Raw genomic sequence first — 15,367 nt, 5'->3', positions numbered from 1 at the left:
ACTGAGACTTTCTATTTCTTCTCCTTGAAATATATTCTGTGAATCCTTTCTTTACCATTTGGATTAAAAATGTTTTTTAAAAAATTGAAGTATAGTTGAGTTACAAAATTGTGTTAGTTTCGGGTGTACAGCACAGTGATTCAGTTATACATATATAAATACATATATTCTCTTTTTACATTTTCTTCCATTACATTAGATTATTACAAGATATTGAATATAGTTCCCTGTGCTATACGGTAGGACCTTGTTGTTTTTCTATTTTATATATAGTAGTGTGTACCTGTTAATTCCAAACTCCTAATTTATTCCTCCCCCATTTGGATTTTAAAGATGATTTGAGCCATTTTGGATTTTAATGAGGAAAATCCTGATGGTTTTTTTCTCATCCCCCTTTTGTGTGAGTGTGTTAATTTCGAGACATTGGTTATCTTACAGTGTAGGCTGGTGCCGGTTCTTCCTTTCTCACATAAAGGCTTTCAGCACATTAATACTGCTAATAATACAGTATTAACCTTGTTCTGAGAGCAAAAAGTCTAAACTTATTCTGTGTCACTTTTCACCGTGACTGTTAATGTGATCTAGAATACAGATCTAACGTCTAGTTCATGCATTTTTGTCACCATTTTATTTCTTAACCTATAGAATTTGATATTTCCTGAAATGGTATTTTCTTTCAGTTTGACTTTTTAAAAAAAGATTAATTAATTAATTTGTTTTGTTTTTTGGCCGTGTTGGGTCTTTGTTGCTGTGCGCAGGTTTTCTCTAGTTGCGGCAAGCGGGGGCTACTCTTCTTTACTGTGTGCAGACTTATTGTCGTGGCTTCTCGTTGCAGCACGTGGGCTCAGTAGTTGTGGCTCGTGAGCTCTAGAGCGCAGGCTCAGTAGCTGTGGTGCACGGGCTTAGTTGCTCCGCAGCATGTGGGATCTTCCCGGACCAGGGCTCAAACCAGTGTCCCCTGCACTGGCAGGCGGATTCTTAACCACTGCACCACCAGGGAAGCCCCAGTTTGACTTTTGATAAGACAGTTCAGAGAAAACAAATCTTGATAAAGAAATAGAAAGAAGTAGGTAACTCACGACTTCACGAGGGCCCAGGTAACCCATAACTACCTCTTTTCTGCTTTCACATCAACTCCTGCCATGACGGTTAATTGAGAAGAGCATCCTAGAGTTTTCACTTTTGCTGCTTCTTTGTAGCAGTGTATGAAGTCTAGTTTTCCGCAGGATAAATCAGTGTTGGCCTCTTGATGCCCCTACTGTCTGTGGAGCAGTGGGGATGCCTTTCATTCCAGCCATAAGAGCATCTTCTGATTTTCTGTGTACATTACATGCATGCCCTTCCTCTCCTTCCCATCCATCACGGTGGAATGCTCCAGTCGCAGACTCTGATGAGAAGGGTCAGATGGGACACCTGTTGGACACACTGCTTTTGTCAAACCATAACCAGAAAGAAAATAATTGAAAGAAGACAGACAACAATTCATTACTAATTATACAGCAGGGCCATCTTGGCCTCAGAGGTACAGTTCCAACTAAGTATATTTGGAAACTAAGTAGTAGTAAAAAAAAGTTTATGTTTACACATTGGACATAGCTCATGTGTTCTGCGAGACTTCAGAATTATACGCCACCAAGGAGGCACTACAGGAGACCCGAAATAATTTCACTTTCCATCATGGGTAGCTTCGCTTTCAAAATAAAATCTCCCTAGTCATGATGTCACTTAATTACTAATTAAAGCAATCGTAGTCCCATCTTGTGATGCTCTAAAATCGTTATTATTAGAACCCTAAATCTGACAGAATTCACTGCCTGCCTTTGGGCTGATGGCAGAGTCCTGAAATCAACCACCAAATCTGTCCTCGGAGGCAAACAGAGGTCCACTAACGACAGATCCCCTTTTTGGGGTGGCCGCTGGGGACAGGCTGATAGGTACAACACCCCAAAACAAACACTTCCTCTCCTCCAGACCCTCCCCCATCCTCTGACCCATCCCTTCCCATGGTTAGGGCATTTTGCTGATACAAGTAGTTTGTGGCTTGTTTACGTATGTTTTCACTGCAGCTTTTCGGAAACTCAGAGCTAAGTGTAGCGTTCGCGGGTAATAATTACTTCACAACAGCTTCCTCTGCTCCTTGAAGATGGTCTCTCTTCTGCCTTGATATTTAATTCTGTGTTACATTCCGCAAGCGCTGGGGGGCTGCCAGGGCCTGGTTAGGAATTGGCCTTCGTGCTTGGAAAGAAGAGAAGGGAAGCAGGACAAGCTGGTGGGGGAAGGTCTAGAGGGGCGAGGGAGCTGTGCAATGAACGCTATTTCCAAGTCTCCCCAGGACTATCTCCAGTTCTTCCAATATGCCCTCCCCGTTCCCACGGCACCCCTTCAACTCCCCTACACAACTGCCCGCGCTCCTGCCCTCCGGGATTACATGTGGAGACAGCTATCACCCTCCCTGCCGAGGGGCTGTCTTTTGTCCCTGAGGAATCCTGGCTGGGCTGGACTGGGGCTGAAACTTAAAATAATGTGTGGTTTCATTATCGAGTTCTTCAACAGTTTTATGTGTATTCAGAATGCGAGATAAGGTGAGTAAAATAACCCCTTGGCCATAATTCTTCTGAAACAACTGTTTTCAAAATATTGTTTTACCCAGAGGGTGCCACCTTCAAATAGTTGAAGCAACTTCTAAAAGGGCCAGGCTGTCAACCTCGAATTTAATGCATGAATTGTACTTTAACCCTGCAAACAAGATTCCCTCAATCGCAATTTTTTGCTTCATGTCTGGGTCTCTTAGCTTTTCCCAAGTGTGGTCCAGAACTACTCGCTTTAGAATCATCTAGAAATCTGTGGACTTGCTCCAGAACTACTCACTTAGAAATTCTCCTGGTAGAACCTGAGTTTAACAGGCTCCCAAAAGATACTTAGGCAACATAAAGTTTGAGACCCGCTACATTAGGAGTTGGCAAACACTTTCTAAGAAGGGCTAGACAGTAACTATTTTAGGATTTGTGGGCCATACGTCTCTGTGACAACTACCCAACTCTGCTACAGGCAATGCATAAATGGGATGGCCATTGGCTGCGTTCCAATAAAATTTTATTTAAATAAATAAGTGGTGGGGTGTGTTTGGCCCTCAGGCTGTAGTTTGCCAACCCTGGCACTAGATAGTGAGTTTAGACAGGGGAGACTGTATTTACCTTGTTTGCCACTGCAAGAAATCAGCTCGGTCTGTATCATAAAATAGTCACTTGGTAAACACTGATTGAGTACATAAATGAATGGATGCTTACAAAGGACATTGACTTTTAAGGTTATTTTAAAATTTACATAGAGTAAAATTTATTCTTTGTTATTGAACTCAGGTTTGGCTGCTCCGTTGCTCAAGAATCCAATACTAAGAGAAGAGTGTTCCCTAAAAGGAAAGAAAGCTTTATTGAGGAAGCTGGCACTGCTGGAGAGAAGGTAAACTCATGTCCCAAAGAACCATTTCCCCACTGCCCATCAGGGGACAAGAGCTTTTAAAGGGGAGTTTCAGGGGTGTATAGGTGGAGGGAGGGGGCTACATGCAGAGCAGCTCTGACAGTCATCTTGAAATTGATCATGCATTGTCTGATCAGTATCATCTTGATTGTTTTAAGTACAATTAATCTTCAGCTCTGGGGCTGGTTTGTTCCCATTTCCTTGAGGCCGGTTCTCGGAATTGTGCAAGATGGAGCAGTTTATGTCATGCCTACTGTCTGGTCATCATGCAGTTGACTTCTTCCACATGGTGGGGGCTTCAGTCTCTGCAAAACAGCTCAAAGGATGTGGCTCAGAATATTATCTATAGTATAGCCCTTGAGAAGGAACTAAAAGTCCTTGACTTTGTTTAATGGCTGAACTTATTATTTTGTCTTGTTTGATTGCTTTCCTTTGTCTCTGTATTTTCTCATTTCTCTGATTAAATTCTTTGGCTCTTTTCTTATAGACAAGAGGCAGACGGAGGACATGGGGAGTGGTCTGTCATGGGAAGGTCCCACAGGGTCCCGTTCCATTACATTTTTGGTGTCCAGTTCTATGGGTTTCGGCAAATGCGTAGAGTCACGTGACCACAATTGAAATCAAGGTACAGAGCAGTTCCACCCCACCCCAAAGTCCCTCTAACTGCCCTTTGTAGTCAAATTGATCTGTTCTCTGTCCCTATATCTGGCCTTTGTCAGAAGGTGAAATTAATAGCATAGTATAGAAGGTAGCTTTCTGAGTCTGGCTTCTTTCACTTTGCACAGAGCTTTTGAGATTACTTGTGTGGCTTCTTGAATCAGTGGTCTGTCCCTTTTAGCTCTGAACAGTATCCATTGAACATTTGTGCCACAGTTTATCCATTCCCCAGCTGAGGGAAATTTTGGTTGTTTCCAGTTTTTGGCAATCCGGAATAAAGCTGTTATACACTCCTGTGGACATAACATTATCATTTCTCCTGGTAAGAACCTAGGAGACAATTGCTGAGTTACAAGGAAGTGTATGTTTAACTTTATTAGAAACTGTCAAACTGCTCTTTGAAAGCTGTCTTATTTGCATTTCTACAAGCGACGTATTCCAGTTATTCCATATTTGTGCAAACACTTGGTATTGTTGGGTTTTTGTAAAAAATTGAAATCATTCCAGTAAGCATTTAATAGTATCTCATTGTGGTTTTAATTTGCAGTTTCTTAGTGAGTAATGATGTTGAGCATTTTTTCACGTGCTTATTTGACACCTGTGTGTCTTTTGTCCATTTTTTAAAAAATTAGGTTTTTGTTTTTTTGTTGAATTTTGAGTTGTTTATATACTCTTAATACAAGTTCATTGTCAGTTATATGATTTGCAAATATTTTCTGTCAGTTGGTGGTTTGTCTTCTCATTCTCTGTCGCAGAACAGATGTTTTGAAGTTTTGATGGTGTCCAATTGATCTATTTTTTCTTTTATGAATTGTGCTTTCATTATCCTATCTTCATCTAACATAAGGTCACAGATATTTTTCCTATGCTTTCTCTAAAAACTTTATAGGTTTACATGCTACAGTCAGGTCTATGATTCACTGAGTTAAATTTCATACAAGGGGGGAGGTATAAGTCAAGGTTTATTTTTTGCATATAGGTGTCTAATTTTTCCAGTACCATTTGTTGAAAAGACCATCCTTCCTTCATTGAATTGCCTTTGCACTTTTGTTGAAAATCAATTGACCATATTTGTAGGGGTCTATTTCCAGACTCTCTGTTCTGTTCCATTGATCCATGTGTCTGTATTTACGCCTCTTCCATTCCTGATATTAATAATCGGTGTCTTCCCTCTTTTTTCCTCGATTAGTCTCACTAGAAGTCTATTAACTTTATTGGTATTCCCAAAGAACCAGCTTTTAGTTTCTTCATTTCCTCTATTATTTTCCTATTTTAAATTTCATTGATTTACGTTCTAATTTGAATTCTTTCCTCTGCTTGCATTTAGGTTTAATTTGCTCTTCTTATTTTCCTAGGTGAAAGTTTAGATTACTGATTTTAAATATTTCTCTAAATGTGCATTTAATGCTGTAAATTTACCTCTAAGCACTGATTTCACTGCATCCAACATTTTTGTTTTATTTTCATTTTCACTTCGTTAAAAATTATTATTTTAACTTCCTTGAGAGTTCTTCTTTAACTCATGGGTTACTCAGAAATGTATTGTACAATTTCTAAATATTTGGGGATTTTCCAGCTATCTTTCTTATTAATTTCCAGCTTAATTTTGTTATGGTCTGAGAATATACTTTGTATAATTTCTATGAAAAAAAAATTGTTAAGATGTGTTTTATGCCCCAGAATGTAGTCTACCTTAGTGAATGTTCCATGTGCCCTTGAAAAGAATGTATATTCTGCTATTGTTGGGTGTCAATTAGGGTATAAATTCATTGATACTGCTCTTCAGGTCATCTATTCCCTTACTCATTTTCTTTCTGCTTTGTCAATTACTTACGGAGGAATGTTGAAGTCTCCAACTATACTTGTGGATTTATCTATTTCTCCTTTCGGTTCTACAAGTTTTTGCTCTTGTATTTTGGCACCCTGTTGTCAGGTGCCTGCATGTTTAGGATTGCTGTCCTCTATAAGAATTGACCACTTAATGATTATGTAATGACCCTCTTTATTTTTTTACACTTTTTATTTTATATTGGAATATAGCCAATTAATAATGTTGTGATAGTTTCAGGGGCACAACAAAGGGACGCAGCCATACATATACATGTATCCATTCTCCCCCAGACTGCCCTCCCATCCAGGCTGCCACATAACCTTGAGCAGAGTTCCCTGTGCTATACAGTAGGTCCTTGTTGGTTACCCTTATTAAATTTAGCAGTGTGTATATGTCAGTCCCAAACCCCCTAACTATCCCTTCCCCCATGCTTCCCCCAAGTAACCATAAGGTCATTCTCTAAGTCTGTGAATCTGTTTCTGTTTTGTAAATAAGTTCATTTGTATCATTTCTTTTTAGATTCTGCATATAAAGGATATCATACGATACTTCTCTTTCTCTGTCTGACTTACTTCACTCAGTATGACAATCTCTAGGTCCATCCATGTTGCTGCAAATGGCGTTGTTTCATTCTTTTTAATGTCTGAGTAATATTCCATTGTATATATGTACCACATCTTCTTTATCCATTCATCTGTTGATGGACATTTAGGTTGCTTCCATGTCTTGGCTATTGTAAACAATGCTGCAATACAAACTGGGGTGCATATATCCTTTTGGACCATGTTTTTCTCCAGATATATGCCCAGGAGTGGGATTGCAGGGTCAGTAAATGATCTTCTTTATCCCTGATAATCTTCCTTGTTCTGAATTCTGCTTTGTACGGGGTTAATATGGCTCCTCCAGCTTCCTTTAGATGAGTATTTGTATAATATCTTCCTTCATCCCTTAACTCAACATATCTGAGTCTTTATATTTAAAACGAGTTTCTTGTGAATAGTATACAGTTGAGTGTTTTCCTTTTAATCCAATTTGACAATCTCCGTCTTTTAGCTGTTGTGCTTAGACCATTTGTGTTGAAAGTGATTGTTCATATACAGGCAGACCTTGCTTTGTACAGTAGTGTAGACTGTGGAAGTGAATATGGAAGATGAAACCACACAAAGTGATCTTAATAACCAATGGGAAAAATTATGATGGTTTCATAACTTTTAACCTTTCATAACAGTTTCCTGCTGTTGGTTACAGCAGTATAGGAAAATGAAAAAATTATAAAACGATTATTTATTTAGAAGACTATAATTTAAAACATTAGCAACACTGAGAATTAAAATGTTTCATTCTTGGTGAAAACTACCAAGAGTGTGTGAACAGTGCTTACCTTCTGCTCATTTATATCACTTATAATATGTAGTGAACATCTTTTCTATGCTTCTGCAAATTGTCCTACTCCTTCCTAAATTTGATCAGCCTCCAACATTTTATCCTTTGCTCTCATAATGTCATGAAATATCTCTGAGAGTTCCTTTAATGGGAAGTTTCATCTCGCATCACTAGCACTGGAAAACTTCATCTTTTGTCGGAACCACTTTCCTCATTTACGTTGATAAATTTGCCTTCTGTATGTTCCTCTGACTGCTTATGTAGTGTCTTTTGAAAGGTGATCGTGGCATTCTCAGGGTCATCTATTTCTTCTATAAATCCATTTCTGTCCAACTGGAATTTTCCTTGAACGTTATCACTTTTCATTTACTTGATGCACTTTCAGGTATCTTGGCCAGTTTCCTCTTCAGTTATCCATTCTTTGTAAACATCACATGGTTTTATCACTGGGAGGCAAGGAGGCAACAAAACTACATGCTTTGCTGTCTGTGAGGGGACTGAATATCAGTCCATAACAGATGTACAGTGACCAACCACTGGCAGACTTTGAAAGGAGTGATGGAATTGGTGACTGGTCTGATACACATGTATCAGATGTGGACCAAAGAGCCAGCAGTGGAATCTGGGCTTTCTGCAATTCCTCACAGTCAATGTTCCATGGTACCTGAATGTGGAATGGTGTCGTTGGGGGCATCATTTAACTGGATTGTTCTTGTCTCCCTTCTTGGCTTTGCCCTTCTCAGTCTGCTCTGACAGCAACCCAGCTGTAACCGGGGGCCTCATCAACTGGAAAGGAGTGGGGAAGGATCGCATCACACAGCGGTTCTCTTTCACTAGCAGGATGGGATATCTCTGTGCTCTCTGGAAACGTCCTTCCCAGGAGGAAGGCTTTCGTTCTGTAAGCAGGAAGTTCCTGGTTGGGTTATACAATGGTTACCGCTTTCTTCCTCCTGTAGGGACAGTGGGACGAGGAGGTGTCCCCTCTGCATCCACCCCACTTTTCTCTGTGGGATTCTGTTAGGGCTCCCAGAGGAAAAGCCTGCAGAGGTGGGGGGGGGTCCCTCCAGGTCTGTGGCCCCCAGGACCTTCTCGCGCGACATCCCACACTCAGATTTCAGCAATTCGTCAGAATTCCTACCTTGATGTCCCTGCTGGCTTGTGGCGTCTGGTGGTTTCTACTCCAAGTTAGCAAATTTCAGGTTCTGAATCTCCCCTGTGAACACACACTTCTTCAGATTTTGGGATGATGGGTTGCCCTGAGAACTCAGTTCTCTGATGGATCCAAGAAAAGTTGTTAATATTCAGTTCATCCAGCTTCTCTTACTATATACAAGGATGACAGTGCTGACTTCCGAGCTCTTCATGCGTCTGAGCTAAAACTAGAAGTCCAGCAAAGCCGTGTTGGAGTTTCCTTCTCGACTTTCTGGCTGTGAGGCCCCCAGAGAGGGGAAGGCCACCAGGGGAAAGACATTTACTGCAGGTCAGAGCAGCCTGGCTCCCATCAGACCCAGACGGTTTAGGAGTCATTCCATGGGCATGGTCTTGGCATCTTTCACCAAGAGGGCTGGTAGCATCCATAGGACACTCAAGCCAGAGGACAAAAGCTTCGGGAACAGAGCAGACCCATCCTCCAAGTTACTGGGCTTTTTCTGAGCGCCAGACACTGCTCTGTCCTCCGCACGGACGAGGCATGTATAATGATCCCAAATCCAAGTTCATCTGCCCTGTTAAACCCCTACAATGACCCAGCCTCTTTGCCCCTCACCACATCCACTTTTCCCAAAGTGTACTCTGAAGTGCTGGCTCTGGGAGATGTTAATCAGAGTCATGGGGGGTTGGGGCAGAGGCGGGTGCCATAGGGAAACCAGTTTGGGAAACTGGGCTGTAACTTGAGGAGGATTCTGATTCCAAGGTGCTAATCCTTGTACAGAGGGACTGGATTCTGGGACTGAAAGAGGAAGGTGGTAAAGTTCATGGGGGCCGGTCTCCTCCGAGCCGTTCACAGGGACCGAAGGGAACAAATTGATCAGAAATAGACCCCCTGGGAGGTGATTCAAAGGGGTTCTGAAGACAGGATCCGTGCAGCCCAGCTAAACACCTGTTTAAAAATCTTGCTGGAGAAAGAATCTAAATGTACACTAGACTAACTGGAACAGATGAAATAACTGATGCCCTTAGAGATCACACAAGAAGCCTCCACCTCGGGAAAGCTTCCCCGCAGTCAGAAGGAGGAGGCCACGGCCCCCTGGGAAACGACATGTCCTCCCGGCCTGCATCAGGGAAAAGAAAGCACGTTCACCAAATATCTGACTTAGAGACAGTTTACCCTGTCATTGTTCAGGAGACTCTTCCAAAGCAAGACAAGATCAGTCGCACATGTGGAGGTGTCTCATCTGACACCTGTATCATACAAGCCAAAGTTCTTTCAGGAAAATTCCAAAGAGGCGCTGGCTATTGCCCAAGGCAGCTTATTCTCCAGGAAAGAAAAGCTCATGATAATGAGCTGAGTGTTCTCTTGGCTGAGAGACACCTGCACAAATGAGTGCTTATCTGAGACCAAAAATATCAAGGAAGACTTTTAAAGGTTTACAAAATATCCTTGTTTCTGATTTTGCACATGGAGCGTTTGGCAGACGTCCCCAAGGGTGACCACCCCGAGGAAGCAGGGCACCGGGCTGCGGTGGGTGGGTGTCCAGGGTGCAGGGCCCAGAGCCCCTGCAGGCTCAGCCCCTCACTGAGCATGAGAATCTGGGGCCAGCTTTTGATCCAACCCTCCCGCCTCCAGACGAAGTGTCTGGCCTGGGCTCCATCCTCCCCTGTCTGATGTCCCTGGGGCAGCTCCTGGGAAAAGGACTCTCGTCCCCCTCACCCCTCAGATTCCAGAACCCTGGGAAGAGACTGACTGCCCCCCGGGGAATCTTCCTCACCAGGGGCTCCCCCTCCAGGCACGGCCTCCACCGAGTGCAGGAAAAAGTGTCTGCACCAAGCCCTGTCCACACAGCAGAAAGTGAAAGCAGAAGTGAGTCGCCTTCCTTCCAATGAGGCTGGTTCTGAGGATCCAGAACCACAGCAAGTTGCTTTTCTCTCTACTCAAATGATTTTGTTTTTTCCCTCTTCCTTTTATTGCTGTTAGTTTTTATTGGCCCAGATGGAAACTTGATAGGGTTTTATTATTCTTAGATAATTTTTATAACTGTAGTTTATATAAATCTGACTCATATAAATTAACTGATTTGATTTTACTATATTTGTAAGGAGTGTATTATAGTGTCTTTATTGTTGTTCACAAATCATCCAAAAAGACAGCAAACATTTTATTTTGTCTTTTTCCTAGAATAATTTTGACATTTTTCTATTTTGGTTTTACCACTGTTATTTAAGTAAATATATACATTAACTCCAATGGAGACTTGCTAGGAAAATTTTTAGGGCAGCGTTTTATAAATCCACATTTGTCAATGTGAGTCTTATTCATTTGTTGTTTCCATCTTATTTGGTGCAATAGTATTTTTGTTATTACTTTTTTTTTTTAATAGAAATTTATTTTTATTTATTTTTGGCTTGCTGGGTCTTGGTTGCTGTGCACGGGCTTTCTCTAGTTACTGTGAGCGGGGGCTACTCTTTGTTGTGGTGCACGGGCTTGTCATTGTGGTGGCTTCTCTTGTTGTGGAGCACAGGCTCTAGGCACGGGCTTCAGCAGTTGTGGCACGCGGGCTCAGTAGTTTTGGCTCACAGGCTTCGTTTCTCTGCGGCATGTGGGATCTTCCCGGACCAGGGCTCGAACCTGTGTCCCCTGCATTGGCAGGCGGATTCTTGACCATTGCGCCACCAGGGAAGCCCTGGTATTACTATTTACCAGTATCTTCTACTGGTAAACAGTAGACCAAACAGTAAATTTTGGTCTCTCTTCTGAAGTCATATTGAATTTCCTCTCCTTTGATGTCACTGCTGGAGTTAAGTGATTCCACAGATGTTTGGATGGCAGCTCAATACAATTATAATTCTTAGGAGACTATTTTATAAATGCGGCTTATTTAAAAGTGCCTCTCCTGTGTGCATGGTTCCCTTTCCTCTGTCTCTGCTTGGAGGAAGGACAGCATTTCTCTCGTAGCTGTTCAATAAAGCCCACGCATGGGCATCAGGCAGAGGTTTACGTAAGCTGTCTCACAATCACAGGTATTTGGAACTCAAAGTTTATTTCTGTTTACCAAGGGGTGAATTTACTCTAGTTATGAGATTAACTAACTAAAGTTTGGTCTTAACAAATAGTTTTGGAAGCAATGAATATGGCCAAAGACCCTTACCTCAACGTTCGTCCTCAATGCTGACCTGTGTGAGGAGGGGGCTGGGAGGGCTTACGGAGGACCCGACAGAGGATTTCGGCTCTTCACCAATTTCACCACTAAAACTGAGGAAGAACCACCTGAAAGAGCCCCCAGTGGTCAAAGCTAGAACAATTTTGGCAACAGAAGAGATAACATAATAATGGATTATAATCCAAAGTACAAAATAAACACGCATGACTCCATACTGGTTTAAATAAATGATGGAATAAAGGAAGGGGAGAAAAGAATACCAAATTACATAGGTAGGACTCCCCTCTCCCCGAAGTGGAGCTTAAAATCCTCTGCCCTTACGTGTGAGTGGATTTAATGACTAGCTTCCAAGAAACAAAGTACGAAAACGGAAAAATCCTCACACCCCAGCGGAGAGGCCTCACAGATACCACTTTAACCAACTGATGGAGGTTAAGATCTACCAGGATAAGTCGCTCTGATATCTTGTCCCCCTGATATGAGAAGGTCACTGCATCTCTGTGGTTTCTTTCCCCAAATCCATAACCCCAGTCTAATCACAAATAAACATCAGACCAACCCAGATGAAGGGGCGCAGTGAGATCTCTGACCAGTACCTGCAAGTCTATGAGATCATGAAAATAAGGACACAGTGAGAAACTGTCACAAATCAGAGACGACTAAGGAGATGTCATGCCTGAATACAATGTTGGGTCCTGGAACAGGAAAAGGATATTAGTGGGAAAACCCGTGAAATCCTGTAGGATCTGGAGTTCGGTGGACAATAACACACCATGTTAATTTCTTAGTTTTGAGAAATGCACCCTAGTTATGTAAGATGTTAACATTGGGGGAAATTGGACAAAGGGGATACAGGAACCCTCAGCCCTGCCTTTGCAACTTTTCTGTAAATCTAAAATTTTTCCAAAATTAAAATTTTATTAAGCTTCCAAGTCATCCTCTCCCTACTTCTCCTGCTAAATTCAACAAAACCCTGGACATAAGACAACAGATAATCCTAGGACAGCTCTTAACAGGAAAAGGTCTGGCTGGGGACCTCAGGACTGAGGAACAACAGGGCAGTAAGTTCCTTGGCTCTTCTTTTTATGTTCCATATTTTCTAGACTAGATGCTGGAGGAGCCTGAAACCCAGAACTTCCAACAGAAGCAGACAAGAAAAGCCCCAAGAAAATCCCAGTTTTACTGGCCAAAAGACCGGGAAGGGGACATCCCCGTAGGACAGAAAGGTTTTGACAGCACCCGCGCCCCAACCCAACCCAATGCCACGACACCTCCTCCTCGCCCCACCCCGAGCTGTTGTCAGTGCAGCCTGAGCGGAGAGCGTGGACACCCACCCTGCTCCCCAGCCCTCGGTATATTGAGGACCCAGAGAAGTGCCCCCTTCCCTGCTGATTCAGTGTCAGGGAAGACAGAGAGGGGACTCTGAGCTTCCCCCCTCCCCCACTTAGAGAGCGAGGGAGACTGTCAGACGAGAGGGAGCTGAAGAAAGGGGTCCTCTCCACTTCCATGGAAAGTCCTAGGCAAACTCCAGACCACCTAAATCTGAAACTGACCTGAACGAACGTGCCAGGACTCAGAGCTGGACCGCAGTGTGGAAAACCAGCCGGGCTTTCAGAGTGACCTCTGAGCTGCACACAAAGTTGACAGAATGGCACGGCGAGGGCCCCAATCCAAATTGTTGTTGGAACTACAGCCCACAAAGATCAGCCAGACGCCGTGCATCAAACTTAGACTGGGTGACTGCTGCTAAAATAGGAGATTCATAAAGGATCTGATCACCTGATATACCAGCCAGATGTCCGGGGTGCAGGAGAAAAATCACTTGTCAGATCAAGGGCGTCTCTGGAATGATGCACCCGGGGTTGTGCACTGCACAGTCTTGCATGGTGACACAAGTGGCCCTGAGAAAGGGCATCTGTACCTCAGTGCTTCTAAAGTTTCCAGTATTTCTAAAGAACGTGTCTCTGGGCACTTGCTTTGGGTGGGTGTGGAGTAGAGACCCTCAGTGACTTCCTCCCGAAAAGCCTTGAGGGTTGCAGGGGGTAGAGGACTGGGAAGGGGGAGGAGAGTCAGCATGTGTAGGGACGGGGGGTTTGGACCCACTCTCCTGCTGTGTTTGGACCACCACTTTCCAACAGTATTGAAATAAGAATAGGGCCTTTCCCTGGATCCATCGCATAATTGACTATTTCCCATTGAAAATGCTCTTGACTTGTGTTCATGGCCAAGAGCAATAAACAGACACTTTATCATTACCTGGATGTCTCTTCTGAATTGGAGGAAGGATGAATGATTAGTTATTGATAAAGAACTAAATTTATAGAGCGCCATATTACGGTTTTAAATTTCACAACAGAATGAAGCCAGGACGCTTTCCCCTCTTGCGTAAAAGCTACAGCTCTTGCTTCTCTGGCTTGGAACACCCATTCTGTGCTGCTGGTTAGCCCCTGCCTAAGCTTTGCCCGAGAAAGGGGCTGTTTGAGAGTCAAAATCTTGTCTATCCTTTCTTTTCAAATGAGCAAACCAGCCAAACACTTGTAGGTCATTAGAAAGCAAAATACCTTGATCACAGGACCTCACATACGCACCCCCGCATCCCACCCCAAATGTTTCCAATCAGCTATGAGAACAGAGGGGGCAGTACAAACAGTGTGGAAATGGAACACACCTTTCGGTTTAGATCACCTAAGGTTGGTTAACACCCTCTACAGTTTACAAAGCCCTTCTTGCTTTAGCAGCATTTGTTTGAACCTTGCGTTAGTCATATGGTGCCCTTTGGATTTGCAGAGAGGTTCATTATCACACCACTCGTAGGAATTGGTTTTCCTTCCTTAGACAAGAGTTAAGTCCTTGGGTTTAATGTCAGGAACTCTTCCTAGATGTATTTGTGTGGCACCTTCTGTTTAAAAAGGCCAATCAGGCACCAAAGTATTTCACTTTTGACTGGCCTTTAGGAAACTCGTTGCTAAATTTAATATTAACTTGTAATAATAAGCTCGTATCGGGATGTTGTAGCATTCACTCCTTCTGCGTCTTTAAGATGGTCTCCAATTGTACTACGTTTCATTATGTTCTGTCATACAGTGTCTTTTAGGCAGGTTAGCGATTTTGGATTTTATCCGAAGGGCTGTAGGAAGCCATAAAGGGGTTTTGGCGGGGAGTTGACATGACCGAATAAGTTTAAACAGATCATTCTGGCTGTCATATGTGGAATGGAATTGAGTGGGGCAAGGAGGGGAGGCGAGAGACCAAACATGAGATTATTTCACAGGCCTGGAGCAGGGTGGTCACAGAGGAGAAGGAGAGGGGTGGACAGACTCAAGATCATTTTGGAAGTAGAACTGACAGGACTTAGTGGTGGTCTGGCAGTGGGGGTGAGTCCAGTGGCTGATGGGTGGCAGGTCAGTAGGGAGGGAGCAGGATGCAGGAGGAAGTTTGGGGAGAAAAGGGGAAAACAATCACGCATGTCCCACTTCACGCCGATACATTAACTTCTATTATCTGTGAAGCTGCAGGAAGATCAGGACAGTGACTCAGAATGGGACGGGAGCTTGCATTTCTCAAGGAGATGGGGACACATGCACAGACTGGTGGCCCTTGTCAAGCTGCTCTGGCTACCACTGTGCACCCTTCTGTGACGGACAGGGTTTCCTGTCTGCTGAGTCACGGCTGGGCATTCTCCTACTTGAGACCCAGAAAGAAA

At 43.2% G+C, this 15,367-nt stretch overlaps 1 long non-coding RNA gene across 1 annotated transcript; it reads left to right on the top strand.

The window, feature by feature from the left end:
- The first annotated feature begins 339 nt into the window (after positions 1 to 339).
- LOC114484731 (uncharacterized) lies at positions 340 to 13,576 on the top strand. The gene is made up of 3 exons (XR_003677960.2): positions 340 to 3,459; positions 3,965 to 4,102; positions 12,768 to 13,576. It is a non-coding gene; the product is annotated as an uncharacterized lncRNA (long non-coding RNA).
- The last annotated feature ends 1,791 nt before the right edge of the window (positions 13,577 to 15,367 follow it).

The sequence above is a fragment of the Physeter macrocephalus genome, chromosome 2, assembly GCF_002837175.3.
Source record: "Physeter macrocephalus isolate SW-GA chromosome 2, ASM283717v5, whole genome shotgun sequence".
Taxonomy (NCBI): domain Eukaryota; kingdom Metazoa; phylum Chordata; class Mammalia; order Artiodactyla; family Physeteridae; genus Physeter; species Physeter macrocephalus.
Note: the sequence above shows the minus strand (reverse complement) of the source record. Positions and strands in the feature narration are given on the sequence as shown.